This window comes from Eschrichtius robustus, chromosome 18 (genome assembly GCF_028021215.1).
Source record: "Eschrichtius robustus isolate mEscRob2 chromosome 18, mEscRob2.pri, whole genome shotgun sequence".
NCBI lineage: Eukaryota > Metazoa > Chordata > Mammalia > Artiodactyla > Eschrichtiidae > Eschrichtius > Eschrichtius robustus.
In genome coordinates this window covers 22,736,606-22,757,444 of record NC_090841.1, presented here as the reverse complement: position 1 = coordinate 22,757,444, position 20,839 = coordinate 22,736,606, and the positions used below count along the sequence as shown (strand labels likewise).

General features: G+C 41.4%; 1 pseudogene; it reads left to right on the top strand.

Annotated features, from left to right (window-relative positions):
- Nucleotides 1-431: 431 nt before the first annotated feature.
- On the top strand, nucleotides 432-1,138 carry LOC137752006 (acyl-protein thioesterase 1 pseudogene; annotated as a pseudogene).
- The last annotated feature ends 19,701 nt before the right edge of the window (nucleotides 1,139-20,839 follow it).

Sequence of the window (20,839 nt, the reverse complement as noted above, 5' to 3'; positions counted from 1 at the left end):
TAGCCCAGCTCTCATGAATTCTGGCTAGCATGCTTTAGAGGTCATGCCACACACATTGTCATGAGTTTTTTTTTTTTTGTCATGTCCTCACCCAAAATGTAAAATCATTTTGCATTAAGAGTGAGCATTGTGACACCATTTTACAGATGAAAGGACTGAAATTTGACCTGAAACTTAGTCAACATCTGAGTTCTATGTAGAGGCAGATATTTTGCAGACAGCCCGCAAAAGAATAAATAAAATAACACGCAAGTTTCATTAACCCTAATGAAAGTTTCTGAATATGGGTGAAAATGAAGAGTCAGCGATATTCACATTTAAGGATTCTGTTGCGCGCACGCGCCTGAGCGCGCGCCCTTGGGCCGCGGCGTGGCGCTGGCTCCGCCTTCCGCTTCCGACGCGCGGTCGGTAGAGCCGGTGTATCTGCGGCCGTAACATGTCGGCCCCGCTGCCCGCCGTCGTGCCCGCCGTCCGGAAGGCCAGCGCCGCGGTGATTTTCCTTCATGGATTGGGAGACACAGGGCATGGGTGGGCAGAAGCCTTTGCAGGTATCAGAAGCGCCCACATCAAATACATCTGCCCGCACGCACCGGTTATGCCTGTAACATTAAATATGAACATGGCCATGCCTTCTTGGTTTGACATTATTGGGCTTTCACTAGGTTCACAAGAAGATGAAACTGGAATTAAATAGGCAGCAGAAAGTGTAAAAGCTTTGACAGAGCAAGAGGTGAAGAATGGCATTCCTTCTAACAGAATTATTTGGGGAGGATTTTCTCAGGGAGGGGCTTTATTTCTGTACACGGGCACTGACCGCACAGCAGAAGCTGGCCGGCGTCGCAGGTCTCAGCTGTGGGCTTCCTTTCCACGGGGTCCTATCAATGGCGTGAATAGAGACATTCCTATTCTTCAGTGCCATGGAGATTTGGGTCCTTTAGTTCCCCTAATGTTTGGTTCTTTTACTGCTGAAAGGCTAAAAACATTGGTAAATCCAGCCAATGTAACCTTCAAAACCTATGGCGGCATGATGCACAGTTCATGTCAACAGGAAGTGATGGATATCAAGCAGTTCATTGATAAACTCCTACCTCCCATTGATTGACGTCGCTAAGAGGCCTTGTGGAGAAGTGCACACCAGCATCATCCGCGTAGAGTAAAACTTTTTCCTGTGCCCAATCTTGAAACCTCTAATGTTTGCAGTGTTAACATGTTTTGCAAATACACACCAATGACACAGACTAAATAAATCTCCTCATGGGAAATTTATGATCATTTAAGTTTCTATGTATGTATTTGTATAATACGATCCAGAATATACTAGTATTAAAATAGGTGAAGCAGCTAGCATCTTTCTCCCAAATGTAATTAAGAAAAATAATAAAATACTGCAACCAGACTTTTTATTACATCACTTGAAAATTATTAGTATGCTTAATGAAAACTTGTTCAGGTATAAGTGAGCAGTTAAGACATAAACAGTTTATGCATGCTGTGACTTAGACTCTGGACTTATTCCCAAATTACTGAGTCACCATGCAGTATCTGTATTTTTATTATATGTGTTCATATGTACTTAATGATTATAATACATAATAAGCATGAGGTGTTATTACATTATTCCTAATAATAGGATAATGCTTCTAAGTGTCAATAAATAATAATATTGCTGTCTTCAAAAAAAAAAAGAATTCTGTTAACTCAGCAGTGGGACTTTTCTGAACCATCATGGGTGGACAAAATGACGGCTCATTCAAAGCCAAATGCTACCCTGGAATGCCACCGCAGAGCAGCGCGAAGAAATGCAAAGTTTAATTAAAAAGAGCTCCTTGAGAGCGCCAAGATCAACCCTGTTGTTTAATTAAATTGTTGAGATTTTGGAGAACGGAGTATTCAATTGATCTGATTTCTCAGGCACCCTTTGTCTCATCTTATACTCTCCAAAATGCAAAGCCAGCGAGATGGTGGATGTCTTGTTTCTCCCCAAGGACACTGCTCGGTGCTCTACAATTCTACCTGCTAGTCCTCTTCCAGGCCTTGAAGAGTGGGAGTGTGGTGACGTTTTCACCCCATTCTCCTCAAGGGGGCTTCTCTCTAGACCGTTTGCACATTTGGAAATGGCACCGCAATCCAGTCTTTAAAAGGCCACAGGAGTCATCCTGTGCCAAGGTGATTCCTGGATGGTTCTGGAGATGCAGAGGGAAGGATAATGGTGGGACTCCCAATCTTTGCTTTTCATGTTTCCTCTTACGTCATGACGCTGAGGCAGGCAGCCTGTGAAGAGCTAGGCTATCCCTCTGGATTTAGCAGAGACCTGAGGATCCTTTCTGCCCTCTGGGAGCTAGAACACAGGTGTGATGTCTGGTGATGACTTTCCTGTTATCTTGACTCTCCACCTTCCTCCATGGGAGAAGACCCTTGGATGGTTATTCTTAGACCAATGTGGGGCAGGGGTGGGGGGAGGGCGGTGCGGGGCAGGGCTCACAGTCAGTTAACTGTAGTCTTTCATGTTTCCATCAAATGATCCCCACTGGAATGAGATGTACCCTATGGGCCTGAAGCATAATGCTACTTTATTCGATTGTTCTCACTGACCTATCCCCAGAGCCTTTGCATTTAAATAACTGGTCCTCAGGGACTTCCCTGGCAGTCCAGTGGTTAAGACTCTGTGCTTCCACTGCAGGGCCATGTGTTTGATCCCTGGTCGGGGAACTAAGGTCCTGCAAGCTGCGCCAGGTGGCGTGGCCAAAAAGTAAAAAATAAAAAAAAGTATCCGGGGCTTGCCTGGTGGCGCAGTGGTTAAGAATCCGCCTGCCCAATGCAGGGGACACGGGTTTGAGCCCTGGTCCGGGAAGATCCCACATGCCGCGGAGCAACTAAGCCCGTGCGCCACAACTACTGAGCCTGCGCTCTAGAGCCTGTGAGCCACAACTACTGAGCCCGCGAGCCACAACCACTGAAGCCCGCAAGCCTAGAGCCCGTGCTCTGCAACAAGAGAAGCCACAGCAATGAGATGCCCACGCACCACAAAGAAGAGTAGCCCCCGCTCACCACAACTAGAGAAAGCCCGCGCGCAGCAACAAAGACCCAACGCAGCCAAAAATTAAAAAAATAATTAAATAAATTAAAAAAAAATTTTTTTTAAAGTATCTGTAATTATAAAAAATAAATAACTGGTCGTCACAGTCCTGACTGTCACTGGATGTCAGTGGAGAAGGTGGCTTGAGGGCTACTAAAGTCTGAACTCCCTGAAGTAATATACTCCCATGGGCCTGCCTCAATAGTTACATACAGTCAGTATGGAAATAAACCCTTTGGAATAAGGGAAGACAAAATTCCTCAGGGCACCCAAGGTAAACTTCAAAAATGTGACCTGGAAGAGGAAATATATTAGCGCAGTTAATACCCACTAACATCTTACCGAGGTTTGGTGCCTCACATCAGACTGGTTTTGTTGAGTGATGAGGACATGAACATTCATCTAACCCATGCGTTTTTCACAAGTGGAAAGTGAGACCCAGCATGGAAGTGACCTGCTCAAGGCTTGGAGTGGCACAGAGCTGGAATCCAGGTCTTTTACTCTAGTCCAGAGATCTTCCCATACCTGTTTCTTGTGACTTGGGAAAGCTTGGCACAGCTGGAAGAGGCTGGGATCAGCCATCCACAGGAAAGAGGCAGCACCGGGGGACACACTGAGTTCTAGACCATGGGAAGAGGGGGAGCCAAGTCCAAGAGTGGGAGCCCCCCGCCCTCACCTGTTAAGGACTGAATTGTTCCCACAATTCCCACAGGCCCTGTGCCTATGGGTGACAGCTGTAGGACAGGGTGTGGGTCGCATGCATCTCTGAGGCACAGCCCCCAGGGAATGGGAAGCCTTTCCACATCTTGAGGGAAGAGATTTAGGAAAGGTGGTCCGCATGCAAGACCCTTGCAAAAATCAGGTTCAGGAGATCCACTTGAGTCTGACGAAGTGAGGCTGGAAGTGCCTTACAAAGACATGAAGAAGCTCAAGGCCAATTGTTCTCCCACATTTTTATCTAGAACGGGGCCTATTTGTGTCATATAATAAAGACTCAGACTGGTGCTCTCAGGGTCCACATAAGAGCCATATTGAACCCAGAAGTAGGTAAAACCCCACCCTGATGCTTAACACCTTGAAACTGTAAAGCAAACTGTGGTCTCTTGGCTCTTCTGTGAGATTTTTCACCCAATTTTCCTGTGAAATAGGTCAGCAGTATGGATTTCAAGTTATTTCAAGAAAGGGGAAAAAAAAAAAAAATAAGAGAGAGAGAGAGAACAAAGTGGCCAAAACTTGCCCAAGAACATAAAATGCTTGAAGGCTAGCAGTGGTCTGTACTTCAGGTCCTTAAATCCAGAACCTTGTCCACGGCTGAACCATAGTTTCAAGTGGAATTCTGGGAGTTGCAGCAGTCTCTGCTCCTCTGTTATTATTTGTGTTACAAAATTAGGTTTTTTAAGTACAAAATTGAGGCACATTTTCTAATTAAAATTCTTTTTTTTTAATTGAAGGATAGTTGATTTACAAAGTTGTGTCAGTTTCTGGTGTACTGCAAAGTGATTCAGTTTTATATATATATATATGTTCTTTTCCATTATATAATAAACTATTATAAGATATTATATTCAATATCTTATAATAAAATATTGAATATAGTTCCCTGTGCCATACAGTAGGACCTTGTTATTTATCTATTCTATATATAGTAGTTTGTATCTGTTAATCCCAAACTCCTAATTTATCCCCCCCGCTTTCCCCTTTGGTAACCCATTTGTATCATATTTTAGATTCCACATATAAGTGCTATCATATGGTATTTGTCTTTGTCTGACTTACTTCATTTAGTATGATCATCTCTAGGTCCATCCATGTTGCTACAAATGGCATTATTTCACTCTTTTTTATGGCTGAGTAATATTCCATTATATATATATATATATATATTTAGACACACACACATACCACATCTTCTTTATCCATTCATCTGTTGTTGGACACTTATGTTGCTTCCCCGTCTTGGCTATTGTAAATAGTGCTGCTATGAACATTGGGGTGCATTTATCTTTTCAATAAAATTCTTTCTTTCTTTCTCAGTATTTCTTTAAACATCTGTACTGTCTTCCTGCCTCACCAGCTGCTGCTTTACAGTCAGTGTTGCCAGCTCCTTCCTTCTCTTCAGACCTCAATACATTGCCCTCCAGAGCACTAGATATAGTCTCTCCTTGGGTGATCTCATCCTGTACCACGACTTTATGGATCTACTGTATACGTGGGACCCTCAAATGTAGTTCTCCAGGCCTTAATCCCCTTTCCAAGCCCCACACTCATACCCAACTCTCCACTCAGCCTCCCCATGCAGATGACTAGTAGGCATTTCAAATTCAACATGTTTTAGAAGGAACTCTTGGTTTCACAGACCCTTCACTTCCCACTCCCAAACCTACTCCTCCCCAGCCTTCTCCATCCTGGCAAGTGTCACCACTATTCACCCATTTGCTCTAAACCTAAAAGTCTTCCTTCTCACACGCCCATATCCCGCCAAATTCTGTCAGTTGTCTTCAAAATACATCCATAATCGTGACCTCTTTCACCACTTCCACCTCTACCATCATCTCCCAACTGCCTGGCCTCTTAGGATCTCCAGGATGCCACTCTTCACCTCAACAATCTTTTTCCCACTCAGCAGGCGGAGTGGCCCAATACTTAAATCAGATCATGTTGCCTCTCTACTCAGGCGCCTCCCATAACTTCCCATTGCCCATAACATAGAACCTCAGCTCCCCATTGTGGCCTTTCTTGCCCTCATGACCTGGTCCCCGCCCACCCGGTCCAGCTCCACTACTAACTTGCGACTTCACTGCGGTCACACTGGCCTTCTTGCTTTTCTCTAACTTGTGAGTTCTTTTTTTTTTTTTTTTTTAATGTCTGAAACATTTATATTAACATATTTCCATACATATTTCCATACAAATACAAATATAAGATTTTTAGAAATTTCATGTAATGCTAACTTGTGAGTTCTTAACATCTTCCATGCCATGGATCCCTTCGGCATTCTGGTAAAGCCTATGGATCACCTCTCAGCAGAAAGTTTTTCAACGCATAAAAGAAACTACATAAGATTACAAAAGATAATATTTTGTTGAAATATGGTTATCAGAATATTAAAGATCAAATTTGTGCTTCTTCAGCCACATATTAAATAACAGGATCGAGCAGCAGCTCTGATAACTATCATAATTTTGAAGTCATGATGAGCACCCACGACATTTGCAAATATCCGTAGCAACTGGAATGTGATATGAAAATGTCTGTGATTTCTATTAGCGACGGGTTCACAGATACTGCTAATACTCCTGCAGTTTGTCTGCCTGTATTCATTAGTGGAGGAAATGCTACATTTCAGTCAGAAGTTAGTGAAAATAGTGAGGTACCTTTTCCCCCATTCGAGCTCAGGGACCCCTGATTCTATCTATGGGCCACCCCCGCCCCCCCCCCCCCCACCAATGAAGAACCCCTGCTTAACACGCCAAGCTCCTTTCTGCCTCTGGGACTTTATACTTGCTATTTCCTCACCTGGAATGCTCTTCCCCCAGATCTCTGCGTAGCTCACTCTCACCTCACTCAAGCTTCTGTCCAAAGGTGGCTTTCTCAGAGGGTCCCGCCCTCATCCCCCTAGGGAAGACAGTACCCCCAATCTGCCTGTCACACCCCTTCCCCTTGTTCTGCTCCATCTCCTTACCTTACTTACCAGCCTTTGAGGTCATGTCACTTTTGTATCTGTTTGCTTGTTCACTGGTTTCCTGAAGGTAATGTGTGCCTTGTTCTCCAGGGCCTCCCAGCATCTAGAACTGGACCTGGTATAAGAGAACACTTAGCAAATCTCTGTGGGATGAGTAAATGGCTATAAAGGGATGAACATGGTCTAGACTTTTATACGCATAAAAGTATGTCTCTCAGGAAGAGACGTTCTGTTCCAAATTCCAATCAAAATGAACATATTTCTACAGGTTTTCAATTTTTTTTCCAATATCAGATTTCTAACAGAAAATTATGTTCCATATTTAATAGTCTTATAAATATGGTTCATGACACAGCTTGGGCATGTGCCTGGATCCCTAACCAGAGGATTGACTGGTAGACTACCAGAAGGTTGGTAAACCTTTATCACAATGAGTAATGACTTGGTTTGACTACCTCAATTCAAATATAACAGATTACTTCGAATAATAGCTATTTTCTTTTAAACTTGCTCTTACCATTTTGAATTTGGCTGACCCTGAAATGGGAATTTCATGGAATTGGTATTATGTTCACTCAAAAGAAAGTAAAATTACAAAGCAAACATGATGGCTTCTCACATTATGTGGAGGCAAATTAATCCTTTATCGAAAAAAGGGGTATAATACTGAATACAAGTTTGAGGCACTGGAGACTTCCTGATGGTAACTCATGAGTCATTAAAAATATAGGTCTCTGGACTTCCCTGGTGGCACAGTGGTTAAGAATCTGCCTGCCAATACAGGGGACACAGGTTCGAGCCTTGGTCCAGGAAGATCCCACATGCCACGGAGCAAACAAGCCCATGCACCACAACTACTGAGCCTGCGCTCTAGAGCCCACGAGCCACAACTACTGAAGCCCACGTGCCTAGAGCCTGTGCTCCACAACAAGAGAAGCCACTGCTGTGAGAAGCCTGCACACCTCAATGAAGAGAAGTCCCCGCTCACCGCAACTAGAGAAAACCCGCGCGCAGCAACGAAGACCCAACGCAGCCATAAATTAATTAATTAATTAATTAAAAATATGGGTCTTGAACTCAGGAATGTAGACACAGCCTTAGAGATAAACGGATGTCATTCTTGCACTGTGATGCTGGAGCAATGGTTGTGGGCGGGATTTCCCAGGTAGAACAAGAGAAGGAACTCAAATTAGCTCCCAAGGAATCCACAGAAGAGCAAAAAACCAGGAAAGAAAACTTGGGATCAGAAATACGAAGTTGTGGGACTTCCCTGGTGGTGCAGTGGGTAAGAATACGCCTGCCAGTGCAAGAGACATGGGTTCGAGCCCTGGTCTGGGAAGATCTCACATGCTGTAGAACAAAAAAGACCATGCACCACAACTACTAAGCCTGTGCTCTACAGCCCGTGAGCCACAACTACTGAAGCCAGCATGCCTAGAGACCCTGTAGCACAACGAGGAGTAGCCCCCACTCGCTGCAACTAGAGAAAGCGTGTGCAGCAACGAAGACGCAACACAGCCAAAAATAAAATAGGGAGACCTTCAAGATGGCGGAGGAGTAAGACGTGGAGATCACCTTCCTCCCCACAAATACGTCAGAAATACATCTACATGTGGAACAACTCCTACAGAACACCTACTGAACGCTGGCAGAAGACCTCAGACCTCCCAAAAGGCAAGAAACTCCCCACGTACCTGGGTAGGGCAAAAGAAAAAAGGAAAAACAGAGACAAAAGAACAGGGACAGGACCTGCACCTCTGGGAGGGAGCTGTGAAGGAGGAAAAGTTTCCACACACTAGGAACCCCCTTCACTGGCGGAGACTGCGTGTGGCGGACAGGGGAAGCTTCGGAGCCACGGAGGAGAGCGCAGCAACAAGGGCGCGGAGGGCAAAGTGGAGAGATTCCCGCACAGAGGATCAGTGCCAACCAGCACTCACCAGCCTGAGAGGCTTGTCTGCTCACCCGCTGGGGTGGGCCGGGGCTGAGACCTGAGGCTCGGGCTTCGGAGGTCGGATCCCAGGGAGAGGACTGGGGTTGGCTGCGTGAACACAGCCTGAAGGGGGCTAGTGTGCCACAGCTAGCTGGGAGGGAGTCCAGGAAAAAGTCTGCTCCTGCCTAAGAGGCAAGAGACCACTGTTTAAGGGTGCACAAGGAGAGGGGATTCAGAGCACTGCCTAAACGAGCTCCAGAGATGGGCGTGAGCTGCAGCTATCAGCGAGGACCCCAGAGATGGGCATGAAATTCTAAGACTGCTGCTGCAGCCACCAAGAAATCTGTGTGCAAGCACAGGTCACTATCCACACCTCCCCTCCCAGGAGCCTGTGTAGCCCGCCACTGCCAGGGTCCTGTGATCCAGGGACAACTTCCCTGGGAGAACACATGGCGCGCCTCAGGCTGGTGCAACATCACGCTGGCCTCTGCCGCAGCAGGCTTGCCCTGCATTTTGTACCCCGCCCTTCCCCTGGCCTGAGGGAGCCAGAGCACCCTATCAGCTTCTACTTTAACCCCGTCCTGTCTGAGCAAAGAACAGATGCCCTCAGGCAACCTACACACAGAGGTGGGGCCAAACCCAAAGCTGAACCCCAGGAGCTGTGCGAACAAAGAAGAGAAAGGGAACTTTCTCCCAGCAGCCTCAGGAGCAGTGGATTAAATCTCCACGATCAACTTGATGTACCTGCATCTGTGGAATACCTGAACAGACAACGAATCATCCCAAAATTGAGGCGGTGGACATTGGGAGCAACTGACGACTTGGGGTTTGCTTTCTGCATCTAATTTGTTTCTGGTTTTATACTTATCTTAGTTTAGTATTTAGAGTTTATTATCATTGGTAGGTTTGTTTATTGATTTGGTTCTCTTCCTCCTTTTATTTTTTATATATAAATATATATTTTTCCTTTTTCTCTTTTTGTGAGTGTGTATGTGTATGCTTCTTTGTGTGATTTTGTCTGTATAGCTTTGCTTTTACCATTTGTCCTAGGGCTCTGTCTGTCCGTTTTGTTGTTGTTGTTGTTTTGTTTTTGTTTTTTTTAACTATAGTTTTTAGTACTTGTTATCATTGGTGGATTTGTTTTGGGGTTTGGCTGCTCTCTTCTTTCTTTCTTTCTTTTTTTTCTTTTTTAAATTACTTTCTAATTTTTTTATTTTTAATAATTTTTTAATTCTTTATTTTAATAACTTTATTTTATTTTTCTTTCTCTCTTTCTCTCTTTCTTCGTTCTTTCTTTCTTTCTTTCTTTTTTTCTCCCTTTTCTTCTGAGCCGTGTGGCTGACAGTGTCTTGGTGCTCCGGCCGGGTGTCAGGCCTGTGCCTCTGAGGTGGGAGAGCTGAGTTCAGGACATTGGTCCACCAGAGACCTCCCGGCTCTACGTAATATCAAATAGCAAAAGCTCTCCCAGAGATCTCCATCTCAACACTAAGACCCAGCTCCACTCAATGACCAGCAAGCTACAGTGCTGGACACCCTATGCTAAAGAACTAGCAAGACAGGAACACAACATTAGCAGAGAGGCTGCCTAAAATCATAGGGTCACAGGCACCCCAAAACACACCACCGAACGTGGTCCTGCCCACCAGAAAGATAAGATCCAGCCTCATCCATCAAAACACAGGCACCAGTCCCCTCCACCAGGAAGCATACACAAACCACTGAACCAACCTTACCCACTGGGGGCAGACACCAAAAACAATGGGAACTACGAACCTGCAGCCTGTGAAAAGGAGACCCCAAACACAGTAACTTAAGCAAAATGAGAAGACAGAGAAACACACAGCAGATGAAGGAGCAAAGTGAAAACCCATCAGACCAAACAGATGAAGAGGAAATAGGCAGTCTACCTGAAAAAGAATTCAGAGTAATGATAGTAAAGATGATCCAAAATCTTGGAAATAGAATGGAGAAAATACAAGAACCGTATAACAAGGACCTAGAAGAACTAAAGAGCAAACAAACAGTGATGAACAACACAATAAATGAAATTAAAAATTCTCTAGAAGGAATTAATAGCAGAATAACTGAGGCAGAAAAACGGATAAGTGACCTGGAAGATGAAATAGTGGAAATAACTACTGCAGAGCAGAATAAAGGAAAAAGAATGAAAAGGATTGAGGACAGTCTCAGAGACCTCTGGGACAACATTAAACACACCAACATTTGAATTATAGGGGTCCCAGAAGAACAAGAGAAAAAGAAAGGGACTGAGAAAATATTTGAAGAGATTATAGTTGAAATTTCCCTAATATGGGAAAAGAAATAGTCAATCAAGTCCAGGAAGCGCAGAGAGTCCCATACAGGATAAATCCAAGGAGAAACATGCTGAGACACAAATTAATCAAACTATCAAAAATTAAATACAAAGAAAAAATATTAAAAACAGCAAGGGAAAACCACCAAATAACATACAAGGGAATCCCCATAAGGTTAACAGCTGATCTTTCAGCAGAAACTCTGCAAGCCAGAAGAGAGTGACCGGACATATTTAAAGTGATGAAAGGAAAAACCTACAGCCAAGATTACTCCACCCAGCAAGGATCTCATTCAGATTCGATGGAGAAATTAAAACCTTTACCAACAAGCAAAAGCTAAGAGAATTCAGTACCACCAAACCAGCTTTACAACAAATGCTAAAGGAACTTCTCTAGGCAGGAAACACAAGAGAAGGAAAAGACCTACAATAACAAACCCAAAATAATTAAGAAAATTGTAATAGGAACATACATATCAATAATTACCTTAAATGTAAATGGATTAAATGCTCCAACCAAAAGACATAGACTGGCTGAATGGGTACAAAAACAAGACCCGTATATATGCTGTCTACAAGAGACCCACTGTAGACCTAGGGACGCATACAGACTGAAAGTGAGGGGATGGAAAAACATGCTCCATGCAAATGGAAATCAAAAGAAAGCTGGAGTAGCAATTCTCATATCAGACAAAATAGATTTTAAAATAAAGAGTATTACAAGAGACAAAGAAGGACACTACATAATGATCAAGGGATTGATCCAAGAAGAAGATATAACAATTATAAATATTTATGCACCCAACATAGAAGCACCTCAATACATAAGGCAAATGCCAATAGCCATAAAAGGGGAAGTTGACAGTAACACAATCATAGTAGGGGACTTTAACACCCCACTTTCACCAATGGACAGATCATCCAAAATGAAAATAAATAAGGAAACACAAGCTTTAAATGATACATTAAACAAGATGGACTTAATTGATATTTATAAGACATTCCATCCAAAAACAACAGAATACACTTTCTTCTCAAGTACTCATGGAACATTCTCCAGGATAGATCATATCTTGGGTCACAAATCAAGCCTCGGTAAATTTAAGAAAATTGAAATCGTATCAAGTATCTTTTCCAACCACAGTGCTATGAGACTGGATGTCAGTTACAGGAAAAAAATCTGTAAAAAATACAAACACATGGAGGCTAAACAATACATTAGTTAATAACCAAGAGATCACTGAAGAAATCAAAGAGGAAATCAAAAAATACCTAGAAACAAATGACAATGAAATCACGATGACCCAAAACCTATGGGATACAGCAAAAGCAGTTCTAAGGGGGAAGTTTATAGCAATACAATCCTACCTCAAGAAACAAGAAACATCTCAAATAAACAACCTAACCTTACACATAAAGCAATTAGAGAAAGAAGAAGAAAAAAAACCCCAAAGTTAGCAGAAGGAAAGAAATCATAAAGATCAGATCAGAAATAAATGAAAAAGAAATGAAGGAAACAATAGCAAAGATCAATAAAACTAAAAGCTGGTTCTTTGAGAAGATAAATAAAATTGATAAACCATTTGCCAAACTCATTAAGAAAAAAAGGGAAAAGACTCAAATCAGTAGAATTAGAAAAGAAAAAGGAGAAGTAACAACTGACACTGCAGAAATACAAAGGATCATGAGAGATTACTACAAGCAACTATATGCCAATAAAATGGACACCTGGAAGAAATGGACAGATTCTTAGAAATGTACAACCTACCAAGACTGAACCAGGAAGAAATAGAAAATATGAACAGACCAATCACAAGCACTGAAATTGAAACTGTGATTAAAAATCTTCCAACAAACAAAAGCCCAGGACCAGATGGCTTCACAGGCGAATTCTATCAAGCATTTAGAGAAGAGCTAACACCTATCCTTCTCAAACTCTTCCAAAATATAGCAGAGGAAGGAACACTCCCAAATTCATTCTACGAGGCCACCATCACCCTGATACCAAAACCAGACAAAGATGTCACAAAGAAAGAAAACTACAGGCCAATATCACTGATGAACACAGATGCAAAAATCCTCAACAAAATACTAGCAAACAGAATCCAACAGCACATTAAAAGGATCATACACCATGATCAAGTGGGGTTTATCCCAGGAATGCAAGGATTCTTCAATACACGCAAATCAATCAGTGTGATAAACCATATTAACAAACTGAAGGAGAAAAACCATATGATCATCTCAATAGATGCAGAAAAAGCTTTCAGCAAAATTCAACACCCATTTGTGATAAAAACCCTCCAGAAAGCAGGCATAGAGGGAACTTACCTCAACATAATAAAGGCCATATATGACAAACCCACAGCCAACGTCGTTCTCAATGGTGAAAAACTGAAACCATTTCCTCTAAGATCAGGAACAAGACAAGGTTGTTCTCTCTCACCACTATTATTCAACATAGTTTTGGAAGTTTTAGCCACAGCAGTCAGAAATGAAAAAGAAATAAAAGGAATACAAATTAGAAAAGAAGAAGTAAAGCCGTCACTGTTTGCAGATGACATGATACTATACATAGAGAATCCTAAAGATGCTACCAGAAAACTACTAGAGCTCATCAATGAATTTGGTAAAGTAGCAGGATACAAAATTAATGCACAGAAATCTCTTGCATTCCTATACACTAATGATGAAAAATCTGAAAGAGAAATTAAGGAAACACTCCCATTTACCATTGCAACAAAAAGAATACAATACCTACGAATAAACCTACCTGAGGAGACAAAAGACCTGTATGCAGAAAACTATAAGACACTGATGAAAGAAATTAAAGATGATACAAATAGATGGAGAGATATGGCATGTTCTTGGATTGGAAGAATCAACATTGTGAAAATGACTATATTACCCAAAGCAATCTACAGATTCAATGCACTCCCTATCAAACTACCAAAGGCATTTTTCACAGAACTAGAACAAAAAATTTCACAGTGTGTATGGAAACACAAAAGACCCTGCATAGCCAAAGCAGTCTTGAGAAAGAAAAACGGAGCTGGAGGAATCAGGCTCTTGCACTTCAGAGTATACTACAAAGCGACAGTAATCAAGACAATATGGTACTGGCACAAAAACAGAAATATAGATCAATAGAACAGGACAGAAAGCCCAGAGATAAACTGACACACATATGGTCACCTTATTTTTGATAAAGGAGGCAAGAATATACAATGGAGGAAAGACAGCCTCTTCAATAAGTGGTGCTGGGAAAACTGGACAGCTACATGTAAAAGAATGAAAGTAGAACACTCCCTAACACCGTACACAAAAATAAACTCAAAATGGATTAAAAGCCTAAATGTAAGGCCAGACGCTATCAAACTCGTAGAGGAAAACATAGGCAGAACACTCTATGACATAAATCACAGCAAGATCCTTTTTGACCCACCTCCTAGAGAAATGGAAATAAAAACAAAAATGAACAAATGGGACCTAATGAAACTTAAAAGCTTTTGCACAGCAAAGGAAACCAGAAACAAGACAAAAAGACACCCCTCAAAATGGGAGAAAATATTTGCAAACGAAGCAACTGACAAAGGATTAATCTCCAAAATTTACAAGCAGCTCATGCAGCTCAGTATCAAAAAAACAAACAACCCAATCCAAAAATGAGCAGAAGACCTAAATAGACATTTCTCCAAAGAAGATATACAGATTGCCAACAAACACATGAAAGGATGCTCAACATCACTAATCATTAGAGAAACGCAAATCAAAACTGCAATGAGGTATCACCTCCCACCAGTCAGAATGGCCATCATCAAAAAATCTACAAACAGTAAATGCTGGAGAAGGTGTGGAGAAAAGGGAACCCTCTTGCACTGTTGGTGGGAATGTAAATTGATACAGCCACTATGGAGAACAGTATGGCGGTCCCTTAAAAAACTAAAAATAGAACTACCATACGACCCAGCAATCCCACTACTAGGCATATACCCTGAGAAAACCATAATTCAAAAAGAGTCATGTACCACAATGTTCACTGCAGCTCTGTTTACAATAGCCAGGACATAGAAGCAACCTAAGTGTTCATCAGCAGATAAATGGATAAAGAAGATGTGGCACATATATACAATGGAATATTACTCAGCCATAAAAAGAAACGAAATTGAGTTATTTGTAATGAGGTGGATGGACCTAGAGTCTGTCATACAGAGTGAAGTAAGTCAGAAAGAGAAAAATACCGTATGCTAACACATATATATGTAATCTAAAAAATAAAAATAAAAAGGTTCTGAAGAACCTAGGGGCAGGACAGGAATAAAGACGCAGACATACAGAATGGACTTGAGGACATGGGGAGGGGGAAGCGTAAGCTGGGACAAAGTGAGAGAGTGGCATGGACATATATACACTACAAATGTAAAATAGATAGCTAGTGGGAAGCAGCCTCATAGCACAGGGAGATCAGCTCGGTGCTTTTTGACCACCTAGAGGGGTGGGATAGGGAGGGTGGGAGGCAGATGCAAGAGGGAGGAGATATGGGGATATATGTATATGTATAGCTGATTTACTTTGTTATAAAGCAGAAACTAACACATCATTGGAAAGTAATTATACTGCAATAAAGATGTTAAAAAAAAAAAGACACACACAAATAAGTACACTAACAGATGTTCAATGTAATTCATCGTTATGGCTGTGGCAATGCAAATTAAGACCATGATGAGCTATCACTATACACCTATTAGAAGAGTTAAATTGTTTAAAAATAGCAATAATGGCAAATACTAGCAAGAATACAGAGAAACTAGGTCTCTCATATATTGTTAAAATATAAAATGCGCAGTAATCTGTAGAGTTGTTTGGTGGTTTCTTAAAAAATTAAACACACACTTAGAATAGGACCCAACAATCACACTTTCAGGGAATTATCCCAGAAGAATGAAAACTTACGTCTACACAAAAAGCTGCCCACTAATATTCAAAGGAGCTTTATTGCAATAGCCAAAACCCAGAAGTAATCAAAAAGTCCTTTGATAAAGAATGGTTAAAACACCTGTGGAATATCTATACCATGGATTACTACTCAACAATAAAAAGGAATGAACAATTGTTATACACAACAACTTTGATGGAATTCAAAGGATATTAGGCTGAGTGAAAAAAAGCCAGTCTCAAATCAGACATACTGTTGGATTCCAATTGTATAACATTCTCAAATGACAAAATTATGGAGATGGAGTAGAGATTAGTTGCTGCCAAAAATTACGGATGGTGAGGATTGGGGGGTATCATGACAAAGACTTTGTGGTGATAGAGTAGTTCTGTATCTTGTAGTGGCTGTTACACGAATCTACACGTGACAAAATGACAAAGCACACCACACATTATAAGAGTGTTATATCTCCCGGTTTTAATCTTTCTGGTCTAGTCACATAATGAGGGGAGGTGACTCCCTTATCTAGCCACAGGAAAATCACACATGACAAAGAAAACTATGGCCTTTCTAGTCTTTAAGGACTGAAGACTAGGATTTAGGGCCTTGCTTTCAGTAAAGCCTTTGGATGATCTCCATCTGCTGTTGCCACCAACTAACCCAGGGCTTGGGAAATTGGATGAAGGGGACATGGGACCTTGCTGTACTCTTTTTGCAATTTCCTGTGAATATCACTATTTCCAAGTAAAAATGTTTTAATAAGTACAAAAATAAAATAAAATAAAAAAATAAATAAGAAATACGATGTTGTTCAAGTATCTACCTGTTCAAGTCTAAATTGACTTACTAATTGCCTAAGGTATGTAATTCCTGACTAGTTCTTGAAGATAAGGAAGAAGAAAGAGGGAAAGGTAATACACGTCCTATGACCTTTATAAAAAAAGAGAATAAGATATAGCACAAAGGTAGCAAACAACATCTGAAAAATGCTAATCATTTCGCAAATTATCTTACAAAAGCAAACACCTAAATGGAAGAGTTGGCAAAATGTAGAGCTTGATAAAGAAATCCAGAGAAAAATACTAGGGCAAACCTCAAGTGAATACAGGAATAACTCCGAGAGCTAAAAAGGAAAGTGAAAAAAAAAAAAAAAAATACACAACACTTATTAAATGCCAGCCAGTGGATGTGTCCCTGCTGTATCAAGAAATTTCAGATGTTCCCAGAGTATCTGTGTTAAATAACTGAAACATTTTTTTTTTATTCAAACAACTGCATTTTGAACAGAAAACTGAAAGCAAGGTAAAGCGGCAGTAACACAATCCTGAAAGGAACTGACATACATATTATACGAACATGTAATAGTGAAGCACAGACGAGGAAAAATTATTTAACTGCATTTATGCAAGAGTTTTGACTGATAATCATTGGCAAATAAATTGATAATATTTCTAAATGGCAAAGAGTACAAATCTGGGATGCATAATACTTGTTCCTGCTGAAAATAAACTGATTGGAACAAATTTTCAAACTTTTAAGCAAAATGCTTTCATTGAATGGAAATCTTTCAGAGCCCCAGTACATAAAACAGTTTAATCTGATTGGATCTGGTTGTGGTAGGAGGGACAGAGCCCTGCCCATGGAGCCCCACCACCCACCCTGGGCACTCCACCACCCGCCCCCCCACCCAGGCAGCCCCCAGGGAACTCTGTGGAAATTGAGGGGGTCTGTGCAGCACGGTTTGAAAACCACCCCTTCAAGGAGAGAGACATGGTGAGCATGACACCACAGGAACCTTAATTCATTCCTAACATTTGTTTAGTGACTTGATCTAACGTAAACATATCCACTTACTAACTGGAAATGCTGGAAGCATCACAGAAAAGTCAGTTGGGACCCTGATTCCAGTTTTTAAAGTCTCTGCACAGCTGCCATACCCCCAAACATTCTAGGCTCTAGTTTTATCTGAACAACAGTTGCACCATCTATGGGCATAATGGTGGGAGGGGGCGGGCAGGAGAGAGGGAGTTTATGGGCATTTTTCTACTCATTTTCCAGAGAAGCCAGGGGAGGAGGGAAAGGAGGCTTAAGCTTCAGGGTGCTTTACGTACATGGAACCCTCCCATGACCCCAATTAATGAGTGTCACCAAACCAAAGGGTGTTGAAAATTAGTTACTGCGCAAACTTGAACTGTCCTGAAATCTTACGGCTCATATATGAAAGAAATTTGAGAGGGTCTCCCAATTCTAAAAGTTTACCTGACATAATAACATGTTGTGAAGTCAAAATCAACTTTTCTAACTATCAATCAAAACCAATTTTCCATCAGTCATGCTAAAGGAAAGATTGAAAAATGATACTCTAAAACCATGGTCATATAAAGAAGCAATTAATAAGTATGCAACCAAAAAAAAGTAGTGAAAAAGGCATTAGAGAGGTATACCAGGCAGTTAAGCAATAAAAAAGTTATGATATTTTTCTGGGTTTTGTAGTGTTTTGTTATCGGTCAGATTTTTCAACTTTAAAATTTGCTGTGATTTCTTTTCTCATTCAAAACAGCTGTTCATTCTTGTACGCTTAATTTGGTGTTTGCATTTTGTGTTCCTTTTATTAAAGGTGATGACAAAAATTATACTAGCTTTAGGACCCACAAAGGTTGGATCCACCCCTGTCTACCAGCAGAGCAGATGGGGGAAAGCTACCGTGGATGGAAAAATCAAGGGTCAGAGAACAAGATTCTTATTTCAGATCACGTTCATCCCAAAGGTCGGCTCACACCCCCTCCCTTCAAGCCAAGTGGGTCCTTTAAGACTCAATTATCACTCTGTTCTTAGAAGAAGAAATTTACTAGTATAATAGGGACATGCCTTGCATCTAAGCTTGGATTCAACTATGAGCATAAATCATACACTACCCGTGTAGGAGACACGGATTTGTGCGAAGAACCGAGGAGCCTTCTGAAAAAGAACTCATTTAAAGGGGAGTGGAGGCCTAGCAGGGGCCGCCTGACCCTGAAGTCTGTCCTCGTCATTAAAGCTCTGAGTATAGCTGAGTGTTGGTCACTGGCTTGTGTTTCCTGGACAACACAAGACTCAGTTGTGAGTGCTTCACGGAGCAGATACGAACCTTGAGGAAGCAGCTTCCCTAAGGCCTCACCATGCAGTGAGGGAGGCCCTTTCTAAGAGGAGGAGGTGGGCAGAGCCAGACGTTAGCATCTTGAGACTACCTCTGCTTCCCAGTGCTGTGGCCTGGTGGGAAGGAGAGGCCGGGCAGACAGAGCTGAGTAAGTTTGTCCATGAGTACATGGAAACTTCCAGAAACACTAAGGATACGTGCTGCAGAGGACTAAGGACATCTGGGCTTAGCTGGCATGGGCACGAACTCGTGAAATTTGGTTTATTACTATGAATGTAGTCCCACTTTAGGTAGGTGAGGCTGGGGGGACTAAGATTATGTTTGCATTCCCAGGGCGGGGAGTTGGGGCTGTCAGGGGTAACACAGTCAGGGGACCTGGGTGCTACCTGCTGTGTCACTTTATGCCTCTGCTTCCTCATCTGTAGAAGTTTGAAGTCGATGCCAGTGCCAGAAGGATGCCCTGTATGGCGTCTGCTAGCTCTAAAATTCTACATTATGTAAGTGAAATAAGTCAGACAGACAAAAACAAATTCTGTATGATAATCACTTACATGTGGACTCTCAAAAATACAACAAACTAGTAAATAAAACAAAAAAAGAAGCAGACTCACAGATACAGAGAACAAACTAGTGGTTACCAGTGGGGAGAGGGAAGAGGGGAGGGGCAATATAGGGGTGGGGGGGAAAGGGGGTTATTACGCGATTATATGAAATCATGTGTGTGAAACTTTTGAAAATTGTAAAGCACTACAGAGTTTAAAGAATCTTTCATTCAATATTTTTAAACGTGAAAAAAATTTTCTACGGTTCTCAATGAAACTCTTTATGGGCCTTCCAGGGTAACATGGAGCAATTACAAGAGATTTTTTTTTTTGAAGAAAAGAGGACACGTTGAAGAAAGGCAAAACCAAAATGCTCCCAGCACCGTTGCCTCCTGGACATTTTTGTCAATTTCAATAACGAGCAAATAAATGTCATCAAATGAGGAAGTCGAACTCTCTCTCACAGGCCCACCCACACATGTCCTGCACTGGGTATCTGTCAATATAATAAAGATCTGATTCTTTTTCATCTGGGCTCACCATTCGTTGCAGCATCTGGGATTTTGGGGAATCATCTCCCTGGGGCCAGTTAAAGATGACATCTGCCAGGTGATCCCCGACTCCCACCCCCCAAATGCAGGAGAACAAACCTATGTGTACAGAGACTGCTGGTTTCTGAAGACAAAGACAATCCTCATTTACAGCTTATCAGTTCTGGTGAGAGAGAGGGGTATTTTAAAAGACCATATTTTTGAAAAAAATTATTTTATTCAAGTATAGTTGATTTACAATGTTGTGTTAATTTCTGCTGTACAGCAAAGTGATTCAATTATATATATATATGTATACATTCTTTTTCATATTCTTTTCCATTACGGTCTCTCACAGGATATTAAATATAGTTCCCTGTGCTATACAGTAGGACCTTGTTGTTTATCCATTCTATACATAATAGTTTGTTATCTGCTAATCCCAAACTCCCACTCCATCCCTCCCCTTCCCCCTCTCCCCCTTGGCAACCACAAGTCTGCTCTCTATGTTAAATGACCGTATTTAATTGTGGATATTTATTTTTATTTTTTTTAAATTACTTTTCTTTTTGGCTTTTTATTATGTTCTTATGGACTAGAAGTTTTATTAGATTTTTTATTAAAGTATAAATGAATTACAAAATTATATTTGTTTCAGGTGTACAACAAAATGACTCAATATTTTTATGCATT